This window comes from Erythrolamprus reginae, chromosome 1, assembly GCF_031021105.1.
Source record: "Erythrolamprus reginae isolate rEryReg1 chromosome 1, rEryReg1.hap1, whole genome shotgun sequence".
NCBI lineage: Eukaryota > Metazoa > Chordata > Lepidosauria > Squamata > Dipsadidae > Erythrolamprus > Erythrolamprus reginae.
Window position 1 is genome coordinate 62,326,126 of NC_091950.1, and position 11,662 is coordinate 62,337,787.

General features: G+C 38.0%; 1 non-coding gene across 1 annotated transcript; it reads right to left on the reverse strand.

The window, feature by feature from the left end:
- Positions 1 to 346: 346 nt before the first annotated feature.
- LOC139158237 (U6atac minor spliceosomal RNA) lies at positions 347 to 469 on the reverse strand. The gene has a single exon (XR_011557635.1). It is a non-coding gene; the product is annotated as a U6atac minor spliceosomal RNA (small nuclear RNA).
- Between the last annotated feature and the right edge of the window lie 11,193 nt (positions 470 to 11,662).

Below are 11,662 nucleotides of genomic sequence, written 5' to 3' on the forward strand. Positions count from 1 at the left end.
TAATTTCTCAATCCACTCAAGTATACTGACTTAAAAAATTAGATCATTTTGATTCATTCATTTTAAGCTCAATCGATTCAAGTCTACTGACTTAAATCTATTAAATCATTTTAATAATAATTTTATGGCATACTTGTTATGACTGACCATCTAAAATAGCACCAAACAAATGATAGTTTATTCCATACCTCATCAAATAATCTCCCTAATGAAGTAAATAGTCTGAAGACAAATCATGACTTGCCCAGAGTTGCCCCAGTGAGATGGGCAATATATAGAATGTAATGTAATATAAACAAACAAACAAAGAATGTTTATTTTAGATGATTTCTTTGTGTGTGTGTGTGTGTGTGTGAAGTAATGCCATGAAGTAAGTGGTAGAGCCTTAACCCTACGCGTGTTGCAAAGACCACAAGGGCCTCTTCCATCCTTATCCAGGGGAGTGCTAATCTCTCCTTTCATACAACATCACGGCCATTACCAGTTTGCTGAACCGAAATGAATGGAAGCAACCCACCAGCTGGTGTGGCCAGCTGATGAGGCCTAATAAGGCCGAAATAGATCTATCCTGGTCTCCCTTAATTTTAAATTCCAGCTATAAACATTTAACACATACAAAATATAGTTTGTCGGCTATAGATATATTACTGCCTTGCAGTGGCCCTGGGCTGGGCCTATAGGCAAAAAAAGAGGAGCTGTGACGTTCCTTGGAAATATACCAGGGTCATCCGACATAAGAAAAAACATATACCCCTCCCTGGTACAAAGCTGGATGGATTCAGATCGGATGGGTCTAATTGCTAGCTCTCTGCTTTACAATGCAGAAGCTTCCCAGATCGAATCCCAGTAAAAGAATGGGTGTGGCCAGCTGATGAGGCCTAATAAGGCCGAAATAGATCTATCCTGGTCTCCCTTAATTTTAAATTCCAGCTATAAACATTTAACACATACAAAATATAGTTTGTCGGCTATAGATATATTACTGCCTTGCAGTGGCCCTGGGCTGGGCCTATAGGCAAAAAAAGAGGAGCTGTGACGTTCCTTGGAAATATACCAGGGTCATCCGACATAAGAAAAAACATATACCCCTCCCTGGTACAAAGCTGGATGGATTCAGATCGGATGGGTCTAATTGCTAGCTCTCTGCTTTACAATGCAGAAGCTTCCCAGATCGAATCCCAGTAAAAGAATGGGTGTGGCCAGCTGATGAGGCCTAATAAGGCCGAAATAGATCTATCCTGGTCTCCCTTAATTTTAAATTCCAGCTATAAACATTTAACATATATATATATATATATATATATATATATATATATATATATATATATATATATATATGTAGATTGTTCTGAGTTCGGGTTTTGCCCTGTGTAATATTTTGCATGTCTATGCGACGTTTCGGCGAAATCACATTCACCATCATCAGGCTGAAGTTCCAATCTTTGTGTTGTTGTAAATGGAATGTTAGCAACTGTCATTTCTTCCTAGTATATAGTGTGGGGGTGGAGATTTGTTTTGAATGTAGCAAATAGATTGGGTGATTATGTTTCAGTGATCTGATTGGTTGGTGTAATCATAATTATTAGAAGGAATGACATGGAGATTTTTATGAAGTGTTTTGTTTAAGGCTGATTTCCAAATATAAAATTCTAAAATCATAATTATTAGAAGGATTGACATGCTGATTATTATGAAGTGTTTTTTTTGTTTAAGGCTGGTTTCCAAATTTCTGGTAGGCGGGACGTGTCATCTCTTTTATTTATGCAAAGGGGTCTCCTCTCAATTTCTATAGCTTCTAGAGAAATTCTTCTATATAAATTCTCTGTTTTGTGGAGTAATTTAGTTTTTTCAAAGTCAATTTCGTGCCCTGTTTTTTTAATGTGCTGGACAAGGGAGGAGGTCTTTTCTTCTTTTTTGACTGCATTCACATGTTCTGCTATGCGTTGGCTCACTCTTCTGTTAGTTTGTCCAATGTATGTGGCTGCACATGTTTTGCAAGGGATTTCATAGATTCCTTGGTATTCCAATTGGATTTTATCTTTGGGGCTCCTTAGGATATTAGATATTTTTTGGTTAGTGCAAAATGAAGTTTTGATGTTATGTTTGTGCAGAATTTTACTAATTTTATCCGTGGTGCCTTTGATGTAAGGAAGGATGGTGGTGCCATTGTCCTGTTCTTGATCTTGTTTTTTTGGGGGGGTGTCTCTTTTTTGATTAGGTTTGTTATTGTTTTCTCTTTGAATCCATTAGAAATTAATACATCTTTGAGTTTGTTCAATTCAGTTTTTAAGTGCTCATGGTCAGCTAAGCGTTTGGTTCTGGTGATGAGAGTTTTGGCCACTGAGGTGATTTGTGCGGGGTGGTGGTGTGAGTGTGCATTTAGATAACGGTTGGTATGGGTTTTCTTTTGGTAGATAGTATGTCCTAGGATATATATATATATATATATATATATATATATATATATATATATATATATATGTCACATGGTTTTTTTTGCTGAATTTGAAAATTAAGGGAGACTAGGATAGATCTATTTCAGCCTTATTTTGGCCTCATCAGCTAGCCATACCCTCACTGGGACTTGAACCTGCAACCTTTGCCTTGTAAGGCAGAGAATTAACCTCTAGGCTACAGTATCCAATCCTTTCAGCTCTGTACCAGGGAAGGGTTACATTTTGTGTCGAATCACCCTGGTATATATATATACACACACACACACAATATACACAGTGGTCATATATTCTTTGTTATAAAGGACAGTCTGTTAATTCAGAAACCTGTTTTGAAGGTTTAAGTAATAGTAACTAAATTTTATTGAACAAATTAATAATTTAATTATAATACATTTATTTCAGGTTACTTTTTAACCAACATAACAGTGTTTTTCTTTCTTTCTTTCTTTCTTTCTTTTTTCCCTTCTCTTCCTTCCTTCTTTCCTTCCTTCCTTTCCTGCTTCTATTATTTTTACCAATAAATCAAGGTGGCAAACATATCCAACACATCTTCCTCCAATTGTTCTGTACTTCTTTATCCACTTGGCCCAAATGTCTGGCAAAACAGCCATGATTTTAACGTTTAGTGAAAGCCAAACAGGTTTGGGGCCATCCAAATCTCTGGAGAAACACTATTCCCCAATACTCACAGCCTTTGCTTTGAGAGGCGCACAACTCCAACAAGACTGCATAAAACCTAAAACATGTTCTCTGTACCATATCTGGTTGAATAAGCAAAAATAATAGGAGGAAGGAAGTCCTTCTAGTAGCCTAGTCCATGCTAGAATTGAATGTATAGGTACTCAAAAGGCTAATGGGAACCAGTGCAACTTGCACAGAAGTTGTGTTATATGGATGTAATGATGTATGACAAAAAGTGCCCAGGTTTCTGTATTTTGAACCAGCTGTGCTTTCTGAGTGCTTTTAAGGAAAGCCTCAGGTGGAGTGTGTTACAGTAATTTACATATGAGGTGACTAAGGCAAGAATCACCATCATCAAGTGTGATATATCTAGATGATACCTTGAAGGACATAGGAAAGCTCCATTGCCAAGGCAACCATCAGATAAACAAGGCTTAAACCAAGAAAGGTGTTCATTAAAATGACCCAATGGTGCTCTACCCTAGTCCAAATTCATATGAAAAAAAGGAAATACATTCAGACTTGCAAGTTTCTGTAACTGTAGATGTTCTAATATAAATAGCTTTAAGTTTAGGTCTGTTTCTTAGTCTGATTTATCTTATAGGGTATACAGCAAGCGTTCCAACTTAAGAATAAGTATAATTAGTGCATAATATAAACTTGTGCAAAAGCCTCACTGGCCATGGCAACTATCAATTCTTTGAGCAGAAGCCAAGAGTCCAGGTAGACCCCCATATTATTCATCAACTCTGACTATGGAAGTGCATCCCCATGCTAAAACTAGGAAATGCCAGTCCGTTTCACCAGAGTTGTTCTCTCCACCCAGATGAGCCACAGTGCAGACTACCTTTGTACACTGTTTGTACTGTGTTCCTTGGTCCAGCAGTCTCAGATATAGTATGTCCAGTATAGTGGAATCTTTAATAGAAAGAAATAAACCAGAGTCCAAATTACTTTGACTGTGTGTGGTGTCTGTGTGTACAGTACTGTTTAATGGAAGCACAATTAGAAAAAAATAGCCATAATCCTCATGTCAATGTTTCTTTCTTTTTTGTATTGTAGTTCGTTATTCCTTGCAGCACCATAAGAGGAGAAAGATTTTACTTCTGCTATGGCTGAGAAATCCTCCAGGTGCAATCAATCAAATCATGCCTGCCTTACATTCCACTCTCATCTCAGAGCATGTGAGCATCAAAAGAGTGTATCAGTTAACACTTCCGAACAAATGGTTTCTAATTCCACTGGTATTCTTTGTCTAGTGATAGTGTTAATTACAATGACCTACTGTATCTCAGTGTTACATGTGGGATTGTTTAGAGTATAGAAGAACAACTCCAGCATTACATGCTAGAGTCTTTAGGGCAAAATTGTAGAATTAGCAGTGTAAAGCTCCAGTTATAACTTCTCAGAATTAGTAAATAATACCTTATATATAGAACTGCTTGCAGAAATCAGTGCTCTGCTTCCCTTCTCCAATATGCAGGCAAATTACTTCTGCTAGGTGGCGAGGAAGTGAGGAATTGTGAAACTGACTGTGAAACTGTCATGAAACATTGAGAATGAAGATCAGAAGACTGTAAGAGCATCTCAGCAAACCAGCAGCAGCCAGTAGCACTGAAATAGTGCTTTCCCAACTTTCATTCCTTGGCAGTCACAGATTCCAGATTTTGTGCACATCCAATAAGTTAGCCAATTTGAAGCACTTTGGTTGAGGAATTGATGCTCTATGCCAGTGTTTTTCAACCAGTGTGCCTCGGCATGCTAGTGTGTCATGAGACATGGTCAGGTGTGCCGTGGGGAAATTAAAAATGGGTCTCCAAACTACCATTCCTGCCAGGATATCCCTTTTGTGTTCATTGAAACAGGCCCAGGTTTCACACTGAGTATAAATACATTTAGAAACTATATTATTAACTACATGTTTAATATGTACTGCGTTGGAGTGTCATTTTGTGTCATTTTGGTTGGTGGTGTTCCCCAGGATTTTGTAAATGTAAAAAATGTGCCGCGGCTCAAAAAAGGTTGAAAATCTCGGCCTTACGCTATACTGTTTCACCAAGTTAAATATGACAACAAAAGTTTTAGTAGTACAAGTGTACAAGATAGACAATGTACAAATCATACAATCATACCTCAGCACTTGCTCATCGAATTTGGTTTTTGAGGCATTTCTAAATGGAAATCTTGTCCAGCACTCATCTTTCTGCTGGTAGTCGATATGATATGAAGAAGCTGCTGATTCAGCTGCCTCATAATGCTCTATCTCTTGTGGTTAAAATAGCAGTTCACATTGTATGTCACATGGTTTTCTTCGTATCCATCAGTTTTCATATTTGTGTCTTCTGGAATGAATTACTGAGGAATACCAAAGTACCACTCTCATAGTGACATCCAAACACTCTTATTTTTTCTATAACTTATAACATAGTTTCTTTTTCAATTATTTTTAGTGACTTTGTAATTTTTTAAATATTATTTATTGTTTTATCATTAAAATATAAGATACAAACCAGGAGAACAAATAAAACGAAAGCATACATTCAAACCTAACAACAACAAAGAAAAAAACCAATACATTACAGAATAATGAAGAGAAACAGATAATAACAAGAGCTGGCAATGGCTAAAAGCAGGAAAGTTGAAGAAAGAGACCGAGGAACTAATTCTGACTGTGCAAGACCAAGCCTTAAGGACAAATGCATGCAAAGCCAGAATTGGGAAGACAGCAATAGACAGTAAGTGCTCTCTATGCAAAGAAGCTGAAAAACAGTGGAATACCTCGTAAGCTATTGCAAAAAGATCACAGATTGACTACAAGCAGCAACATGAAAAGTAGCAACAGCGGTACATTGGAACATTTATTTTATTTTATTTTATTTATTTTGTCAAATACATATTAGTAGTACAGTGATCCTTCGATTTTCGCGATCTCGATCTTCGCGAAACGCTATATCGCGATTTTTCCCACCCGATGACGTCACTCTCTTCCTTTCTCATCTTCCTTTCTCTCTCTCTTTCTCTATCTTGCTTCTTCCTCTCTCACACTCTCTTCCTCCCTCTCTCATCTCTTTCTTTCCTTCTCTCTCTTTCTCTATCTCTCCCCCTCTTGCTTTCGAGCGGCGGGCGGCGGGTGGGCGGGCAAGAGGCGAGCGGGCAGCAGCGAGGAGCCGAAGATCGGGGTTTCCCCTTTGCGTGGGCGGCGGGGAAGACCCAGGGAAGGTTTCTTCGGCCACCCAGCAGCTGATCTGCTCGGCAGCGCCGCAGCAGCAAGGAGCCTAAGATTGGGGTTTCCCCTTTGCGTGGGCGGCGGGGAAACCCCGATCTTCGTCTCCTCGCTGCTGCGGCGCTGCCGAGCAGATCAGCTGCTGGGCGGCCGAAGAAACCTTCCCTGGGTCTTCCCCGCCGCCCACGCAAACTCCACCATCTGCGCATGCGTGGCCATGGAAAAAGGGCGCGCATGCGCAGATGGTGTTTTTACTTCCACACCACTATATCGCGAAAAATCGAGTATCGTGAGGGGTCTTGGAATGTAACCCTCGCGATACTCGAGGGATCACTGTATACCAAGATATAAACACAGGAAATAGTATAAGGGCAGACTAGATGGACTATGAGGTCTTTTTCTGCCGTCAGTCTTCTTTTTTTTTTGGAAACAAGTTTATTAGGTATTTACAATAAAATCACACAACAGCAATACATATAATACAACAATACATACACAAAGATTCAAATAGAGAAAAAAGAGAAGGTAAGTAAAAAGAGAGAAAATAAGAAAGAAAAAATAAAGCACTCTGCTTTATATATTACATATTTGATATCGTTATTTACAATTGAACTACTCTAAGAGTAGTGAATTTGGTGTGCAGCTTAAGTCTGATCCATAAAGGAAAATCTTCCTTTTGCTACTTTGTTATACATCGGTTTCATAAATACATTTCCAATTCTTCATATCATTTTATCAATCATCAATCATATATCCTTTCTGTTTTCAATGGTATAATGGTGCTAAGGTATATTGTTGTAGTATTTAAGTTTATTTCTTTTGAATTTAGTATTGGGGTTCCTAATTTTAACTTAGATTAGTTAAGTTTTTATTCTAATTTGTTTTTGGCAACCCAGATATACCACCTGTCCCAGCTTTTATGGAAGTCTTCCATGTCCTTATTTTGCAACTCATAGGTCAGTTTTGTCATCTCAACTACCTGGTACACTTTAGTTATCACATTGTAGATTGTGGGTATGAGTTCCTCCTTCCAACTTTGAGCATACGTGATTCTGGCCGCTGTTGTGATATGCAAAATCACATGTCTGTCATGTTTTGTAAAGTGTTGCCTGAATATACCCAGTAAGAAAAGTTCTGGTCTTATGTTTATTTCCTTCCTTATAATTCCTTCAATCATGTTTCTAATTTCCCCCCAAAATTGCTTGACTGATGGACATGTCCACCACATATGGTAATAGGTGCCTGGTTTTTCTCGGCACTTCCAGCAAATTGGGGAGAGTTTTGGGTACATTTTGGACAGACGGGCTGGGGGAAGGTGCCATCTGTAGAACATCTTGTATATATTCTCCTTGTATGGGGTTGAAAGTGTTATTTTGTAATTATTTACCCCAATTTTTTCCCATTCTGGTAAATTTATCGTATAACCAAAATTTTGTCTCCAGGCAGTGGAATACCTCGTAAGCTATTGCAAAAAGATCACAGATTGACTACAAGCAGCGACATGAAAAGTAGCAACAGTGGTACATTGGAACATTTATTTTATTTTATTTTATTTATTTTGTCAAATACATATTAGTAGTATACCAAGATATAAACACAGGAAATAGTATAAGGGCAGACTAGATGGACCATAAGGTCTTTTTCTGCCGCCAGTCTTCTATGTTTCTATGTTTATATAAAATACATGATACTAGTAAGAGAGAAACATTTGGACAGGGGACTGTAGGCATGCTAGTGCACTTATTCATGTCCCTTACTGATCTCTTAGGTCAGTAATTCTTGTTTGGAGGCAAAAAAAATTGCAGATGTTTGCCTCCAAGCAAGAATTGGTGGGATTATACAATAGAGGAAGACATAGAAAATGAAGTGAAATTGCTCTCGGACTTTAGCGTTCAAACATATAGGCACTTGCCACAGGCATTTACCGTATAACACTCCAGACTTAACAATTGCTGAAAAGAAAGGCAAAAAAAGTCTGGATAGTGAATGTGGCAGTACCTGGAGTCAACATAATAGACAAGGAAGAACTGGAGAAGATAATAAAATACATAGATCTTCAAATAGAAATTGAATGACTTTGGCACTAGCAAGCAACAGTAGTACCAATAGTAATTGGTGGCTTGAGTGCAATCCCGAAACAACTGTAGCACAATTGGACAAATTCATTGGAATTGACAAATTTTAAGTCAATTGCAAAAGGCGGCTTTACTTGGAACAGCTTCCATCCTGTGACGATATCTGTAGCACCATCAAACATGCCTATCCCAGGTCCTTGGTAAGGCCTCAATAGGTAGACAAAAATGCCAGTCTGAACATATGGTTGACTGTAAGATGATATTATTATTATTATTATTATTATTATTATTATTATTATTATTATTATTATTGCAGTTATTTGAATATTGCAATCTAAAAATGAAATTGTATCAATTACAAAGTAAAAAGTAAAAGGCATACTTTTTTCTTTCTTTTTTTGTGCCTTTAATAACTTAGAGTAGGGGTGACAAATTGGTGGCCTGCATCACATGCAGACCACACCCATCCCGTCTCCGCGATGGGAAAAAACATTTTAATACATCATATGACAGCAAAGTGACACTGTGAGTTTCATACCTGTGCCTTAGTGTTATTTGGCAGTCTAAACAATCAACCATAATCTTTCTGATATTATTTTTTCTTTGTAAAATCCACCATTTTTTTACATTCTTTAATATTTTAAAAAAATATTACCACAAAAATACAGCCCTTGTCTATATAGCTCCAATAGTTTAAAGCGCTTTCACCAAAAATTAATCTTTCAAAATTACTTAACTGCTTACTGCTTGCATTCAGGGCTTGTTAATCTTTTTTGCTATAAAAAAGCAAATTCTTTAAAACTTTTTCATTCTTACTTTCATCCCAAAAGAATGTTGATTCATCAAGAGATTTTGTCTTATCCTGAGAAACAAACTTTTTGACTGCAATTTGTTTATATCTGATACAGGGGCAGATTATTTATTTGTTTGTTTGTTTGTTTGTTTGTTTGTTTATTTATTTATTTATTTATTAGATTTGTATGCTGCCCCTCTCCATAGACTCGGGGCGGCTAACAACAATAAAAAGACAATATGAACAAATCTAATATTAAAAGTAATGTAAAAAACCCCAATTTAAGAAACCAATCATATATACAGACATACCATGCATAAATTTTATAAGCCTAGGGGGAAGGGAATATTCCCCCATGCCTGATGACAGAGGTGGGTTTTAAGCAGTTTACAAAAGGCAAGGAGGGTGGGGGCAACTCTGATATCTTGGGGGAATTGGTTCCAGAGGGTCGGGGCTGCCACAGAGAAGGCTCTTCCCATTGTTTAGTTGACGGGACCTGGAGAAGGCCAACTCTGTGAGATTGCTCTTAGCTGCATGCATTATGACAATTCACACTCTCGTGCGTGTGTCTCCTCATGCTATTTTGCTTCCACACATTCACAGGAAGCAAAAAAAGCACCAAAATCTCACAAGGGGATGCTTGGGTGTGCGCACGTTTGCATAATTCTGTGCATGCGCGGAAACAAAAAATTGCCAAAAATGAGCACACACGAGCATCCCCTCATGAGATTTTGTTTCTACACATGTACAGGAAGCAAAATAAAGCCAAAAATTTTAAAAAGAGAGGGAGATGGTGCCACATGATGGACCGGCGAAGACTGCATCGGAACCATCACATGCAAATTGTGCAATCTGCAAGGCGCTACCAGAACAGAGTCTGGGACAGATCTGATATTAAGGAAAGTGAGATTTTTGTGACTCTTATGTCCATTACTGGTTGCATCGTGGTTGTGCATGTGATTGAAATCTCTCAACACTCAGACTCTCAACTGATAAGCTGACCACTTTAGTTCTTCTGCTTTCCTCATGAGAAGCAGTTATCCAAAATACAAATGGATGATCTCTTTATCTCTCCTAGTCTAGAGAAACCAAAATTCATCATCTAGCCATCAATCTCAACCACAATACTTCCATGCTTCTTCAGGGATCTCTAGTTTGCCTTGTAACCTCACCTTGAAGCCCTTCTGCTTATAGCTTTGGCAGTTTTAGCCCACCATTACTTAGCTGTGCTGACCAATTATCTGTCACTGAAAAAGTCAGTGCTTGGCAAATATTTTATATGCCTCTTTCAGACCTTCCAATTACTGAATGTAGTTCCAGTACAGCTTCAGTAGTCTATGAACTAATCAACACTATTTCCCACTTCCTTCACAAAAAGATAAGAAAATAGCCCCCTTCCCATGAACACAGGAATACAGTCGTTTTGTTTGGCCATTTCTATTTATGGAGTATTTGCCAATTGCTTGGCAAAATGTTCTCCCTGATTGGTTTGATGATGCTGGGGAATTGCAATGGAGCCTTAATTCTGAAAGTCCTGAAAAACCTGAAAATCCTCATCTCTCCCTGGTCTTAAGTGACTTTAGCGAGCTTTTCTGGTGAAGTGAGTTTTCTCAGAAAATCCTGAATGTGTGATAGGAATATAAATTTGCACATCAGCAATACTGCATTAAATATCCCCCCCCCTTAAATTGTTCTATGTGACCCATGAACTGGCAGCTATGAGGCATGATAGGCAAAATATTCAATGACAAAATGTACATCCTTAAATGCTGAATAAATTGCTGTGATACAGGATCTGTCTATCTCTGAAATGACAGAAGAAATAAAAGCTGGGTTTCCAAGAGATAATGAACAACAAGTATCAATATTGTGTTAGGACTTATTATATCTCTCCTAAAGATAAATATGAGCTCCGAGCATACACATCATTGAGGGACATAATATTAACACTGGGTGTTTTGTATTGTGTTTGCAAATAGCTGCATGATGGGAGTTTGGATATTGTTTGCCTAATAAAAAGAAAGGAGTATTTGTACATGATATCTACATATTAGGGGATATGAAGTTTACTGTAAGTCATTAATGTGCAGGAAAACAAAGCTCCCCACTCCTTTTTGATAAAAGAGAACATTTCCATAAGTGAAATCCTCATGCAGTAGTTTCCAGTTTATAAATTGCAAGGTAATCAAGGAGAAGCTGCTGTGGCCTAGAGGTGGAGCTCTTGTTTCACAATCAGGAGGTTGTGAGTTCGAACCAATGTAGAGGCAGATATAAGGGTCTCCTGCTTGAGCAGGGGTTGGACTAGATGACCTGTAAATTCCCTTCCAACTCTGTTAATCTGATTTGATATGTCTTTCCTTTCCTTTGTCTTTTGCTATCTGCAGTTTTCCTGAATTCACTCAAAAGCTCCATCAAGAGGAGCTTGAATGAAATT